Raw genomic sequence first — 15,848 nt, 5'->3', positions numbered from 1 at the left:
GAAAAGGAACTTGGAGGGGCTGGAGGATAGCGTAGGAAATGATCAGTGGCATGCAGGATAGAGTGAGACCTGCATAGATGATCTGTGCCATAGCCCTGCATGCCCCAGCCTGACACAGGTGTCAAGCTGGTGCAAACAGGGACTAGGTGCTGGAACACAGGGATTGGAGAGCAGACCCAGGAAGGGGAGTGATGTTGACTGTGAGGAGACGGCCAGAGAGGATAAGAATGAGGAGCTCCAAAATGAAGAATGCTCATAGAAGAAGCTCAGACCACCAGAGAGCCAACGCACCATTGCTGAGTGATGTGCAAAGGGCAGGCCTGCCATTGCAGCCTCTCTCCTCATGTCATGGCCCCAGCCCCCCTGGACACTAGCACGGGGATTTGCTGGAACTGGCTCCCAAACCCATGCCATCACCTCCCCAAAACCCCAAACTAGGTGGCATACTTGCACAATATTGTACAAAAAAATAAGATATAACTTAAAAAAAAAAGAGAGAGAGAGAAAAAAAAAAACATTACCTAGAATCAAATAACAATGAAAACATGATGACAAAAACCTATGGGATGCAGAAAAATGTTGTTCTAAAAGGGGCATTTAAAGCAATATAATCTTATCTCATGAAACAAGAAATGTTACAAATCTTGCATCTAAAGCAACTAGAGAAAGAAGAACCTAAAATTAGTAGAAGGAAACAAATCATAAAGATCAGAGCAGAAATAAATAAAGAAAACAATAGCAAAGATCAATGAAATCAATGAAATTTATTCTATCAATAAAAATATTGATAGAAATGAAAAAGAACTTACAACCAATACCACAGAAAAACAAAGGATATGAGATCACTGCAAGTAACTATATGCCAATAAAATTGACAACCTACAAGAAATGGACAGCTTCTTAGAAACAACTTTCTAAGACTAAGCCAGAAAGAAAGAAAAAATGTCAACAAACCAGTCACAAGTACTGAAATTGAAACTGTGATTAAAACTATCTAACAAGGAGAGGGAGGTGGGAGGGCAGTTCAGGATGGGGGGACACATGTTTACCCATGGATGATTCATGTTAATGTGTGGCAAAAAGCCATCATAATATTGTAAAGTAAGTGAAAGTGAAGTCGCTCAGTCGTGTCCAACTCTTAGCGACCCCATGGCCTGCAGCCTACCAGGCTCCTCCGTCCATGGGATTTTCCAGGCAAGAGTACTGGAGTGGGTTGCCACTGCCTTCTTCATCTCAGTCGTGAAGCTGTCATAATTACTGGGCTAGGGAAATTTTGATGACACATTTAGGGGCACATTAAAAGATAAAATTGGTATCACTGTTAGAACATGCGAAGATGATCTTTCCCAGAACTGAAATTAAAAATTTTACAAGAAGCCAAAATCCTCAAGCAGTATAATCATACCAATATTGTAAAACTCATAAAAGTTAGCACACAAATACAGCCTATCTACAAAATTAAGGGACTTGTTCCAGGACATGATTTCCTCTCCTTTCTGAGAAAGAAGGATGAACTAAAACAATTAGTGAAATTTTTATTAGATGCTGCTTCTCGATGGCAAATCTCAGGTAAAAATTATATGCACAGGGACCTTGCTCCAAGAAACTGCCTGGAGGTGAAAATAATGTTCTGAAAACCAGTGACTTTGGAATGTCTCGTCAAGAGGATGGTGGTGTGTATTCATCTTCTGATTTAAAGCAGATTCCCATTAAATGGACAGCACTAGAAGCTCTCAATTATGGGAGATATCATTCTGAGAGTGACGCATGGAGCTTTGGCATCCTCCTCTGGGAGACCTTCAGCTTAGGGGTCTGTCCATACCCTTGATTGAAAGTCTTCATTATCTGTGCTTGTCCGAGGACTTATGATGTTTCTTCTCTTCCTTTCCTCTGGAACTGTCCCATTTCTCTTTCTTTTCTATCTTTTCTTTATCATGCCTGGACTCCTTTTTGCCATCAGAGGAGATTTTTATCCATCTTTTCAGATTTAAATGAGTCGCCACCTTTTTTTTTTTTTTTGCCTGGAGATTTTGATTTATTTATTTTTTTCCTTGTCTTTCTAATTTGGATAAGGAGACTCACATAGACTTTCACTTTTGTATTTTGAAACCCCCATTGTTTCACTTTCTTCTTTCTGCCTCTTGGTTAAGTATGGTGGCACTTCTCGGTCATTGTTTGAGTGATCCCTTTTCCACTCTTTCCTGTCCTTTTCATCTTCCCCCCACCCTCCGGATCTTTCCCTTGACTTGTCCAAATCTTTCTTGTCCATTTATCTCTCCTTACTCTTGGACACTGGTGGAGGAGTATGATTAATGCAGAGTTTTGCTGAAGACTCCTTGAGTTTGATGAAACTCTCCTTTACTGTTGAGGAATGTGATGGAGAAGAATGGGTATCAATTTTGCAACGTATCTGTTCCCTTTCAGGCTCTGCAATATCTGATGGGGGAACAGGTGACTTCAAGGACCCAGAAACTGGTGGGTTTTCTCTTCCTTTAACATTTTCCTTTGATTTCATTTCCTTTGCTATATCTCGTTCTTTGGGTGGCTCCTTCTCTCTTTCCTTTTCTTGAGTTGACTTTGATTCTACATTCAGGACAGTGGTCTTGAATTTCTCATCTTTAGCTTTTTCTTCCTTCTTGAATTTTTCTTTCTCTTTGTCAGATTTAGATATTCTTTCCTTTGTCTCTCTTGCTTTTTCATCTTTATTTGGCCATTCTTCCTTTGTATTTTCTTTACCATCTTTACCAAGTACTCGGGCCTCGAGTAGTAGCTGGAGTCTTTTCTTTTTTCTCTTTTTCTGTCTCTTTTCCTTTTTCTTTGTCATTTTCTTTAACTTTGCTGCTGTTAGAGCCACTATTTCCATCACTTGAATTCCCTTTTGGTGTGAAATTAGAAGCTTTATCAACAGCTTTCACACCACATTGAGATCTCTCCCTTGATTTATCAGTGTCCACAGGACTGCTTTCATCTGACCTACACTTCCAACCGACGATGAAGAAGGCCTGCCACCAGGCCCATTTTGTACACTGGCAACTGCATTCTTCAAAGGGGGTCTTTATGATGAAACTCATTTTCAGGTATCATGTATGACTTTCTACTTTTCAACTGCCCAGAGTAGCCCATAGCCAATGCATATAGATTTGACCTCTTCTTTTTCTTCTTGGAAGATTTTATGCACTCTTCTTCCCAAAGCCTGACCCAGATTCTAAAGTTTTGTGTACCAAGGAAGTATTTTTTGTTAGCACAATCAAGATATTTTTGATGAGAGTATAGTCGCCTCTTTCAAGGCAATGTACTGATGCCTTGGTTAGTTCGTAATGCCATTTGTGTACAACATGTCAAAAATTTTCATAGTCTAATTGATCAGCTTTGTTTCCACCACCAAATCCAGTTGCTCGTATAGTAAAGAATCCCGGATAATTTCCACTTTCCTTTTCATATGTGGCTTTATCACTGTGCCACCTGGTCACAATCTCTAACATGCAGCAAGGGAATCTCCCATATTGACTAGCTTCATTTTCAGTACAGCTTGCGACTGTGTAAATTATATCAGAGAAAACTCGATCATAGCAAAGAAGTGTGGAAAAATTTGGAGTTTTCTGTTGATGTACCAATTCAACAAAATGAGTAAACAGCATCAATTGCTGAAAAAATACATCGAGGAAATATACACAGCTGTAGAAATTTTGTGATGGTCTCATTTTTGGTAGATTTTGCTAGAAGCCAGTTGTCCTTTTCCAGTGTCAGTCTCTGCAGAACTCATTGTACATGTTCCATCTATTTCTTTTCTTCCTCGAGAAGCTCGCCCTGAAGGGCAGTACATCACTCCTTCTCTTTTTTAGTTTTATTTGGAGGCATTTCCTGATTGTTATCAATTGCTTTCATCTGGATTTTAAGTTTATTGACTTCCTGTTCATAGCTGGTATGTGGAAATGCAAGGTTATACATTGTCAATGACCAGAATGTGGCATAGAATTGAGGACCGATGTCATCCCAGACTTTGGAAACGTGTAAGGAAACCACTGCTTCATGAACAGGAGCCATCACCATTTCATATGATGTGATGTACTTATGAACTTTATGCTGCTGTTTACTTCCCTTCCTTGATTTTTTAAGTTTGTCATACTTTGATGAAATATGGTGTGTGTACATTGGCCTAGACAGGAAAAATGCTGCATCATGAGGTGTGTGAAATTCATTACAGAGCACATCAACTGAAGGCACTTGCTTTATATAATCTTCTGTGCTTAGATTAGATGCTAAAGCCCACCAAACTGTACCAGGGTATCATGACACTGATCATAGAGTTTTTCCACAAGTTTCAAATGTTTAATAAATAAATTTAAATTAGTCAGTAATGTCCGTGTTAGACTCAGTCGTGTCTGACTGTTTGTAACCCCATGAACTATACAGTCCATGGAATTCTCCAGGCCAGAATACTGGACTAGCCTTTCCCTTATTCAGGGGATCTTCCAAACCCAGGGATCAAACCCAGGTCTCCCACATTGCAGACGGATTCTTTACCAGCTGAGCCACAAGGGAAGCCCATACTGGAGTGGGTAGCCTATTCATTCTCCAGCAGATTTTCCTGACTCAGGAATCAAACTGGGGTATTCTGCATTACAGGCAGATTCTTTACCTACTGAGCTATCAGGGAAGCCCAATTGTTCTCCAATTAAAATAAATTAATTAAAAAAAAATTCTGACAAGCAAAAGCCTAGGGCCAAAGTCTTCACAGGCTAATTCTATCAGATACTTAGAGACGACTTAACACCTATTCTGATAAAAATCTTACCAAAAATGCAGAGGAAGGGACATTTTAAACTCATTCTATGAGGCCATCACTACCTTGACACCAAAACCAGACAAAAATCACAAATAAAGAAAATTACAGAACAATATCACTGAGGAACATAAATGCAAAAGTCCTCAACAAAACACTAGCAAATAGAATTCAATACCACATTAAAAGAATCATAAACATTGACCAACCAGGATTTATCCTAGGGATGTAAGGATTCTTCAGTACATGAATCTCAATCAGTGTGATCAGTTCAGTTCAGTCGTTCAGTCATGTCCGACTCTTTGCGACCCCATGAATTAAAGCATGCCAGGCTTCCCTGTCCATCACCAGCTCCCAGAGTTCACTCAGACTCACATCCATTGAGTCAGTGATGCCATCCAGCCATCTCACCCTCTGTTGTCCCCTTCTTCTCCTGCCCCCAATCCCTCCCAGCATCAGAGTCTTTTCCAATGAGTCAACTCTTTGCACGAGGTGGCCAAATTACTGGAGTTTCAGCTTTAGCATCAGTCCTTCCAAAGAACACCAAGGACTGATCTCCTTTAGAATGGACTGGTTGGATGTCCTTGCAGTCCAAGGGACTCTCAAGAGTCTTCTCCAACACCACAGTTCCGAAGCATTAATTCTTTGGTGCTCAGCTTTCTTCACAGTCCAAATCTCACATCCATACATGACTACTGGAAAAACCATAGCCTTGACTAGACGAACCTTTGTTGGCAAAGTAATGTCTCTGCTTTTTAATATGCTAGCTAGGTTGGTCATAACTTTCCTTACAAGGAGTAAGCTTCTTTTAATTTCATGGCCGCAATCACCATCTGCAGTGATTTTGAAGCCTAGAAAAAATAAAGTCTGACACTGTTTCCACTGTTTCCCCATCTATTTCCCATGAAGTGATGGGACCAGATGCCATGATCTTAGTTTTCTGAATGTTGAGCTTTAAGCCAACTTTTTCACTCTCCTCTTTCACTTTCATCTAGAGGCTTTTTAGTTCCTCTTCACTTTCTGTCATAAGGGTGGTGTCATCTGCATATCTGAGGTTATTGATATTTCTCCCGGCAATTTTGATTCCAGCTTGTGTTTCTTCCAGCCCAGCATTTCTCATGATGTACTCTGCATATAAGTTAAATAAGCAGGGTGATAATACACAGCCTTGACGTACTCCTTTTCCTATTTGGAACCAGTCTTTTGTTCCATGTTCAGTTCTAACTGTTGCTTCCTGACCTGCATACAGGTTTCTCAGGAGACAGGTCAGGTGGTCTGGTATTCCCATCTCTTGAAGAATTTTCCAGTTTATTGTGATCCACACAAAGACTTTGGCATAGTCAATAAAGCAGAAATAGATGTTCTTCTGGAACTGTCTTGCTTTTTCGATGATCCAGCAGATGTTCGCAATTTGATCTCTGGTTCCTCTACCTTTTCTAAAGCCATCTTGAACATATAGAAGTTCACAGTTCACGTATTGCTGAAGCCTAGCTAGGAGAATTTTGAGCATTACTTCACTAGCATGTGAGATGAGTGCAATTGTGTGGTAGTTTGAGCATTCTTTGGCATTGCCTTTCTTTGGGATTGGAATGAAAACACCTTTTCCAGTCCTGTGGCCTCCGCTGAGTTTTCCAAATTTGCTGGCATATTGAGTGCAGCACTTTCACAGCATCATCTTTCAGGATTTGAAATAGCTCAACTGGAATTCCATCACCTCCACTAGCTTTGTTCATAGTGATGCTCTCTAAGGCCAACTTGGCTTCACATTCCAGGATGTCTGGCTCTAGGTGAGTGATCACACCATTGTGATTATCTTTTCGTGAAGACCTTTTTTGTACAGTTCTGTGTATTTTTGCCACCTCTTCTTGATAGCTTCTGCTTCTGTTAGGTCCATACCATTTCTGTCCTTTACTGAGCCAATCTTTACATGAAATGTTCCCTTGTTATCTCTAATTTTCTTGAAGAGATCTCTAGTTTTTCCCATTCTGTTGATTTCCTCTATTTCTTTGCATTAATCGCTGAGGAAGGCTTTCTTATCTCTCTTTTCTATTCTTTGGAACTCTGCATTCAAGTGAGAATATTTCTCCTTTTCTCCTTTTCTCATTGCTTCTCTTCTTTTCACAGCTATTTGTATCTCTCCACGGCTGCTCCAGCAAAGGGCAGCCACTGCTCCTTACCTTGGACGAGGGGTATCTCCTCAGCACCACCTGTCCTGACCTTGAACATGAAGTAGCTCCTCTCGGCCATCCTGTGCCCGCTCAGCCACAGCTCCTTAGATGTGGGGAGTCAGTGTGATACAGCACATTAAGAAAATGAAGAATGAATCACATGATCATGTCAGTACATGAAGAACAAACTTTTAACACAATTCAACACACATTTATGATAAAAAGTCTATAAGTGGGCTTAGAGGAAACCCACCTCAACATAATAAAGGCCATATATGACAAACCCACAGAGAACATAATTCTTAATGATGAAAATCTGAAAAGATCTCCTGTAAGATCAGGAACAATACAAAGATGTCCACTCTTGCCACTTTCATTCAACATAGTTTTATAAGTTCTAGCCATGGCAATCAGAGGGGGAAAAAAGAAAGAAAATGAATTAAATTTGGAAAAGAAAAAAGTAAAATTGTTACTGTTTGCAGATGACGTGATACTATATATAAAAAATTCTGAAGATGTCACCAGAAGACTACTAGAGTTCATCAATAAGTTTGGTAAAGTAGCAGGATAGAAAATTAATATGCAGATATCTATTAAATTCCTATCCACTAGCAATGAGTGATCAGAAAAAGAGTTTACAGAGACAATCCCATTTACCATTGATTTAAAAGAATCATATACCTAGGAATAAACCTACTTAAGATGGGAAAATAACTGTACTCAGAAAAAATAGAATACTGATGAAAGAAATAAAAGATGAGACAAACAGATGGAGAGATATACCATGTACTTGGACTGGATGAATGAATGTTGAGAAAATGACTATACAACCCAAAACAATTTACAGACTTAAAGAAATCCCAAATTACCAAGGGCATTTTTCATAGAACTAGAACAGTAAGCTTTGAAATTTGTATGGAAATAGTAGAAATTCCAAATAGTGAAAGAAATAATGAGAAAGAAGAATGGAACAGGGGAATAAAGTTCCCTGACTTCAGATTATACTAGAAAACTACAGTCATAAAAATAGTATGGTATTTGTGCAAAAACAGAAATTTAGGTAAATGGAACACGATAGAAAGTCCAGACATAAACACATGCACCTCTGGCTGCCTAACCTATGATAAAGAAGGCAAGAATATATAATGAAGAAAAGAACATCTCTTTAATAAGTGGGATAGGTAAAACCGGACAGAGACATGTAAAAGAATGAATTTAGAACACTCCCTAATACTGTATACAAAAATAAAGTAAAAATTAAATAAAGACCTAAATGTAATATAAAACAAATAGAGACATAGGCAGAAGACTCTTTGATATAAATCATAGCAATATCTTCCCCCTCCTCATTGGCTATTCATTTTATCTATGGTATTTCATGTTACTCTCGCCATACAGCCCATCCTCTCCTTCCTCCCCCCACTCCATGTTCATAAGTATGTAATCTATGTCTGTATCTCCATTGCTGCCTTGAAAATAATTTTATCAGTACCATCTTTCTAGATTCTATATATATGCATTTATATATGATATTTCCTTTTCTCTTTCTGACTTATTTTACTCTGTATAATAGGCTCTAGGTTCATCAATCTCATTAGAACTGACTCAAATGCTTTCTTTTTTATGGCTGAATAATATTCCATTTAACTTATATGCAGAGTACATTATGAGAAATGCTGGACTGGAAGAAACACAAGCTGGAATCAAAATTGCCGGGAGAAATATCAATAACCTCAGATATGCAGATGACACAACCCTTATGACAGAAAGTGAAGAGGAACTAAAAAGCCTCTTGATGAAAGTGAAAGAGGAGAGTGAAAAAGTTGGCTTAAAGCTCAACATTCAGAAAACGAAGATCATGGCATCTGGTCCCATCACTTCATGGGAAATAGATGGGGAAACAGTGGAAACAGTGTCAGACTTTATTTTTTCTGGGCTCCAAAATCACTGCAGATGGTGACTGCAGCCATGAAATTAAAAGACGCTTACCAACCTAGATAAAATATTCAAAAGCAGAGACATTACTTTACCAACAAAGGTTCGTCTAGTCAAGCTGTGGTTTTTCCTGTGGTCATGTATGGATGTGAGAGTTGGACTGTGAAGAAGGCTGAGCACCGAAAAATTGATGCTTTTGAACTGTGGTGTTGGATAAGACTCTTGAGAGTCCCTTGGGCTGCAAGGAGATCCAACCAGTCCATTCTGAAGGAGATCAGCCCTGGGATTTCTTTGGAAGGAATGATGCTAAAGCTGAAACTCCAGTACTTTGGCCACCTCATTCAAAGCGTTGACTCACTGGAAAAGACTCTGATGCTGGGAGGATTTGGGGGCAGAAGGAGAAGGGGAAGACAGAGGATGAGATGGCTGGATGGCATCACTGACTCGATGGACATGAGTCTGAGTGAACTCTGGGAGTTGGTGATGGACAGGGAGGCCTGGCGTGCTGCGATTCATGGGGTCGCAAAGAGTCGGACATGACTGAGCGACTGATCTGATCTGATCTGATGTGTATGTACCACTGCTTTCTTATCCATTCATCTATCAATGGACATCTAGGTTGCTTACATGTACCAGCTATTGTAAATAGTGTTTCAATGAACATTGGAGTACATCTGTCTTTTTCAGTTTTGCTTTCCTCAGGGTATATGGCTAGAAATTGGATATACAGTTTTTCAGTGGTTTTATTTCTTGTTTTTTAAGGAATCTCCATACTGTCTTCCATAGTGGCTGTATCAATTTACATTCCCACCAACAGTGCAAGAGGATTCCCTTTTCTCTATACCCTCTCCAGCATTTATTGTTTCTAGACGTTTTGATGATGGCCATTTTGACTGGTGTGATGATATTTCTTTGTAGTTTTGATTTGCATTTCTATAATAATGAGATATACTGAACATCTTTTCACGTGTCCATTAGTCATTTGTATGTCTTCTTTGGAGAAATGTCTGTTTATATTCTTATCTTACTTTTTGACTGGGTTGTTTGTTTTCCTGATATTGACTTCTATGAGCTGCTTGTATATTTTGGAAATTAATCCTTTGTCAGTTGTTTCATTTCCTATTATTTTCTTCCATTCTGAGGGTTGTATTTTCACCTTGTTTATAGTTTCCTTTGCTATGCAAAAGTGTTTAAGTTTAATTAGGTCCCACTTTTTTATTTTTGTTTTAAATCCCATTACTCTAGGAGGTGGGTCATGGACTATCTTGCTGTGAATTATCATACTCTGTTCAGCCAACGTTTTCCTCTGAGAGTTTTACAGTTTCTGGTCTAACATTTAGGTATTTAATCCATTTTGATTTTATCTTTGTGTATGTTTTTAGGAAGTCTTCTAATTTCATTTTTTTTACCTGTAGCTGTCCAGTTTTCCCAGCACCCCTTATTGAACAGACTATCTTTTCCCCATTTTATATTCTTGCCTCCTTTGACAAAGATGATTTGCCCATAGGTTTGTGGGCTTGTTTCTGGGTTTTCTATTTTGTTCCATTGGTCTATATTTCTGTTTTTGTACCAGTACCATACTGTATTGATAACTGTAGCTTTGTAATGCTGTCTGAAGTCAGGAAGGTTGACTCCTCCAGCACCATTCTTCTTTCTCAAGATTGCTTTGGCTATTTGTGGTCTTTTGTGTTTCCATATGCATTGTGAAATTGTTTGTTCTAGTTCTGTGAAAAATGCCATTTGTAATTTGATAGGGATCATATTGAATGTGTAGATTGCGTTTGGTAGTATAGTCATTTTCAAACTGTTGATTCTTCCAATCCAGTAACATGGTATATCTCTCCAACAGTTTATATGGTCTTTGATTTTTTTTCCTCAGTGTCTTATAGTTTTCTGTATACAGATTGTCTGTCTCCTTAGGTATGTTTATTGCTAGATATTTTACTCTTTCTGTTGCAGTGGTAAATGTGATTGATTCCTTAATTTCTCTGATTTTTCATTGTTAGTATAAAGGAGATTCTCTTGGAATGCAAGGGGATGAAACCAGTCAATCCTAAAGGAAATCAGTCCTAAATATTCATTGGAAGGATGATGCTGAAACTGAAGCTCTAATACTTTGGCCACCTTATGAGAAGAACTGACTCATCGGAAAAGACCCTGATGCTGGGAAATACTGAAGGCAGGAGAAGAAGGGAGTGACAGAAGATGAGATGGTTGGAGGGCATCACTGACTTTATGGATATGAGTTTGAGCAAGCTCTGGGAGTTGGTGATAGACAGGGAAGCCTGGCATGCTGCATTCCATGGGCTCACAAATATTCCAACACCAATAGGTGACTGAACTGAAAACTGACAAAGGAATGCAAGTAAATTCTCTATATTGATTTTGTATCCTGCAACTTTGCTAAATTCATTGATTAGCTCTAGTAATTTACTGATAGTATCTTTAGGTTTTTATTTTTTTATGTATAGTATCATGTCATTTGCAAACAGTGAGTGTTTTATTTCTTCTTTTCTATTCTGAATTCCTTTTATTTATTTTCCTTCTCTGATTGCCATAGCTGGGACTTCCAAAACTATGTTGAATAATAGTGGTGAGAGTGGCACCCTTGTCTTGTTCCTGATCTTACAGGAAATGCTTTCAATTTTTTACCATTGAGAAAAATGTTTGCTGTGGGTTCACCATATACAGCCTTTATGTCAAGATCAAGCAAGTCAATCCTAAAGGAAATCCACCCTGAATATTCACTGGAAGGATTGATACTGAAGCTGAACCTACAATTGGTCCTCTGATGGAAAGAGCTGACTTGTTGAAAAAGACCCTGATGATGGGAAAGATTGAAAGCAGGAGGAGAAGGGGATGACAGAGGATGAGATGGTTGAATGGCATCACCAACTCAATGGACATGAGTTTGAGCAACTTCTGGGAGGTAGTGAAGGGAAACCTGACATAATTCAGCCCATAGGGTCTCAGAGAGCTGGACTTGACTGTGTGACTAAACAACAACAGTGCTCCTATTGCCATTTTCTTAATTTCTTGGGATTTGTTTCTATAGGACTTTTTCTTCTTTTATGTTTCCTGTCTATCTAACTCCTTTATCATTTATTGTAAAACTGGTTTGGAGATACTAAATTCATTTAATTTTTGCTTGTCTGTAAATCTCTTGATTTCTCCATCAGTTTTAAAGGGGTCCTTGCTGGGTGGAGTAATCTTGGTTGTAGATTTTTCCCTTTTAGTACTTTAAATATATCCTGCCATTCCCTTCTGGCCTTCAGAGCTTCTGCTGAAAATTCAGCTGTTAAGCATATGGGATTTCCCTTGTATCTTACTTGCTGCTTTTCCCTTGCTACTTTTAATATTCTTTCTTTGTGTTAAATTGTTTAAAATTTGATTAGTATGTTTCTTGTCATGTTTCTCCTTGGGTTTACACTGTATTGGACTCTCTGTGCTTCTTGGACTTAATTGACTATTTCCTTTCCCAGTTTGAGAACATTTTTGACTATAATCTCTTCAAAAAATTTTTCATACTCTTTTTTTCCTATTGTTCTTGAAGTACCCTTATAATATGAATGTTGGTGCATTCAATATTGTCCCAGAGGTCTCTGAGACTATCCTCAGTTCTTTTCATTCTTTTTCCTATATTCTGCTGTTCAGCAGTTATTTCTACCATTCTGTCTTTCAGCTCACTTTTCCGTTCTGCCTAGGATATTCTGCAATTGATTCCTTATAGAGTATTTTTAATTTCAGTAATTGCATTGTTTGTCTCTGTTTATTCTTTATTTCTGATAGGTGTTTGTTAAATGTGTTAATTGATTCTTGCATTTTCTCCATTGCATTTTCAAGGTTTTGGATCATCTTTACTCTGAATTCTTTTTCAGAGAGTTTGCCTATTTTCTCTTTGTTTATTTGGACTTGTGTTTTTTCTAGGTTGCTCCTTAATTTTTGCAATATTTATCTGCTTTTTCATTTTTTTTTAAATTGTGTTTAAGGCTTCCTTTTCTCAAGCTTTGAGGTCAAATACCTTTTTCCTTTTGGTTTCTTAGCTCAGTAGGTATGGTTGCTCCAGTTGTTTGTGTAACCTTCATATTGGGTGTGATATGTGCTTGCTTGCTGGTGGAAGGAGATAAGTTTCTTTCTCTCTCGGATGGGCAGGGCTGTGAGGTAGCAGTCATGTCTACTGATGATTTGTTAGTATTATTGTATTTGTCGTTTGTGAAAGGTTTTTGCTGAACCACGAAAAGATGCCAGGATTCTTGGCCTCTGGAGAAGAACTCAATCCGGGGCCAGAGACGAGGCTTGATCGCTAAGAGCCTTTGTGCAATAGAGTTTTATTAAAGTATAAAAGGGATAGAGAAAGCTTCTGACATAGACATCAGAAAGGGGCAGAAAGAGTACCCCCTTGCTAGTGTTATCAATGGAGTTATATACTCTCTAATTAGTTATTACAGTGAAGTTGAGTTCAGTCATTCAGTCGTGTCTGACTGTTTGTGACCCCATGAATCACAGCACGCCAGGCCTCCCTGTCTATCACAAACTCCCGGAGTTCACTCAAACTCACGTCCATCGAGTCAGTGATGCCATCCAGCCATCTCATCTTCTGTCATCCCTTTCTCCTCCTGCCCCGAATCCCTCCCAGCATCAGAGTCTGTTCCAATGAGTCAACGCTTTGAATGAGGTGGCCAAAGTACTGGAGTTTCAGCTTTAGCATCATTCCTTCCAAAGAAATCCCAGGGCTGATCTCCTTCAGAATGGACTGGTTGGATGTCCTTGCAGTCCAAGAGACAATCAAGAGTCTTCACCAACACAACAGTTCAAAAGCATCAATTCTTTGGTGCTCAGCTTTCTTCACAGTCCAACTCTCACATCCATACATGAACACTGGAAAAAACATAGCCTTGATTAGATGGACCGTTGTTGGCAAAGTAATGTCTCTGCTTTTCAATATGGTATCTAGGTTGGTCATAACTTTTCTTCCAAGGAGTAAGCGTCTTTTAATTTCATGGCTGCAGTCACATTCTGCAGTGATTTTGGAGCCCAAAAAGTAAAGTCTGACACTATTTCCACTGTTTCCTCATCTATTTCCCATGAAGTGATGGGACCAGATGCAATAATCTTAGTTTTCTGAATGCTGAGCTTTAAGCCAACTTTTTCACTCTCTGCTTTCACCTTCATCAAGAGGCTTTTTAGTTCTTCTTCACTTTCTGCCATAAGGGTGGTATCATCTGCATATCTGAGGTTATTGATATTTCTCCCAGCAATCTTGATTCCAGCTTGTGCTTCTTTCAGCCCAGCGTTTCTCATGATGTACTCTGCATATAAGTTAAATAAGCAGGGTGACAATATACAGCCTTCACGTACTTATTTTCCTATTTGGAACCAGTCTGTTGTTCCATGTCCAGTTCTAACTGTTGCTTCGTGATCTTCATACAAATTTCTCAAGAGGCAGGTCAGGTGTTCTGGTATTCCCATCTCTTTCAGAATTTTCCACAGTTTATTGTGATCCACACAGTCAAAGGCTTTGGCATAGTCAATAAAGCAGAAACAGATGTTTTTCTGGAACTCTCTTGCTTTTTCCATGATCCAGAAGATGTTAGCAATTTGGCCTCTGGTTCATCTGCCTTTTCTAAAACCAGCTTGAACATCTGGAAGTTCATGGTTCACATACTGCTGAAGCCTGGCTTGCAGAATTTTGAGCATTACTTTACTAGCGTGTGAGATGAGTGCAATTGTGCAGTAGTTTGAACATTCTTTGGCATTGCCTTTCTTTGGGTTTGGAATGAAAACTGACCTTTTCCAGTCCTGTGGCCTCTGCTGAGTTTTGTAAATTTTCTGGCATATTGAGTGCATCACTTTCACAGCATCATCTTTCAGGATTTGAAGTAGCTCAACTGGAATCCCATCACCTCCACTAGCTTTGTTCATAGTGATGCTTTCTAAGGCCCACTTGACTTCACATTCCAGGATGTCTGGCTCTAGGTGAGTGATGACACCATCATGATTATCTGGGTCGTGAAGATCTTTTTTGTACAGTTCTTCTGTGTATTCTTGCCATCTCTTCTTGATATCTTCTGCTTCTGTTAGGTCCATACCATTTCTGTTCTTTATCGAGCCCATCTTTGCATGAAATGTTCCCTTGGTATCTCTAATTTTCTTGAAGAGATCTCTAGTCTTTCCCATTCTGTTGTTTACCTCTATTTCTTTGCATTGATCGCTGAGGAAGTCTTTCTTATCTCTTCTTGCTATTCTTTGGAACTCTGCATTCAGATGCTTATATCTTTCCTTTTCTCCTTTGCTTTTTACTTCTCTTCTTTTCACAGCTATTTGTAAGGCCTCCCCAGACAGCCATTTTGCTTTTTTGCATTTCTTTTCCATGGGGATGGTCTTGATCCCTGTCCATGTAAAATGTCATGAACCTCAATCCATAGTTCATCAGGCACTCTATCTATCAGATCTAGGCCCTTAAATCTATTTCTCACTTTCACTGTATAATCATAAGGGAGTTCATTTAGGTCATACCTGAATGGTCTAGTGGTTTTCCCTACTTTCTTCAATTTAAGTCTGAATTTGGCAATAAGGTGTTCATGATCTGAGCCACAGTCAGCTCCTGGTCTTGTTTTTGTTGACTGTATAGAGCTTCTCCATCTTTGGTTTCAAAGAATGTAATCAATCTGATTTCGGTGTTGACCATCTGGTGATGTCCGTGTGTAGAGTCTTCTCTTGTGTTGTTGGAAGAGGGTATTTGCTATAACCAGTGCCTTTTCTTGGCAAAACTCTATTAGTCTTTGCCCTGCTTCATTCCGTATTCCAAGGCCAAATATGCCTGTTACTCCAGGTGTTTCTTGACTTCCTACTTTTGCATTCTAGTCCCCTATAATGAAAAGGACATCTTTTTTGGGTGTTAGTTCTAAAAGGTCTTGGAGGTCTTCATAGAACCGTTCAACTTCAGCTTCTTCAGCATTACT

General features: G+C 39.0%; 1 pseudogene across 1 annotated transcript; it reads right to left on the bottom strand.

The window, feature by feature from the left end:
- Window positions 1-1,531: 1,531 nt before the first annotated feature.
- Window positions 1,532-13,058, bottom strand: LOC147340693 (THO complex subunit 2 pseudogene; annotated as a pseudogene). Its single transcript, XR_015158681.1, has 3 exons — window positions 12,908-13,058; window positions 6,991-7,054; window positions 1,532-4,386 (listed from the first exon to the last, which is right to left on the bottom strand). The product of XR_015158681.1 is annotated as a THO complex subunit 2 pseudogene (transcript).
- Window positions 13,059-15,848: the final 2,790 nt, after the last annotated feature.

This window comes from Bos grunniens, chromosome X (genome assembly GCF_055505025.1).
Source record: "Bos grunniens cultivar Pamir isolate PY7600 chromosome X, Bosgru_T2T1.0, whole genome shotgun sequence".
NCBI classification, from domain to species: domain Eukaryota; kingdom Metazoa; phylum Chordata; class Mammalia; order Artiodactyla; family Bovidae; genus Bos; species Bos grunniens.
The sequence above is the reverse complement of the archived record's forward strand: the minus strand, read 5'-3'. Positions and strand labels throughout refer to the sequence as shown.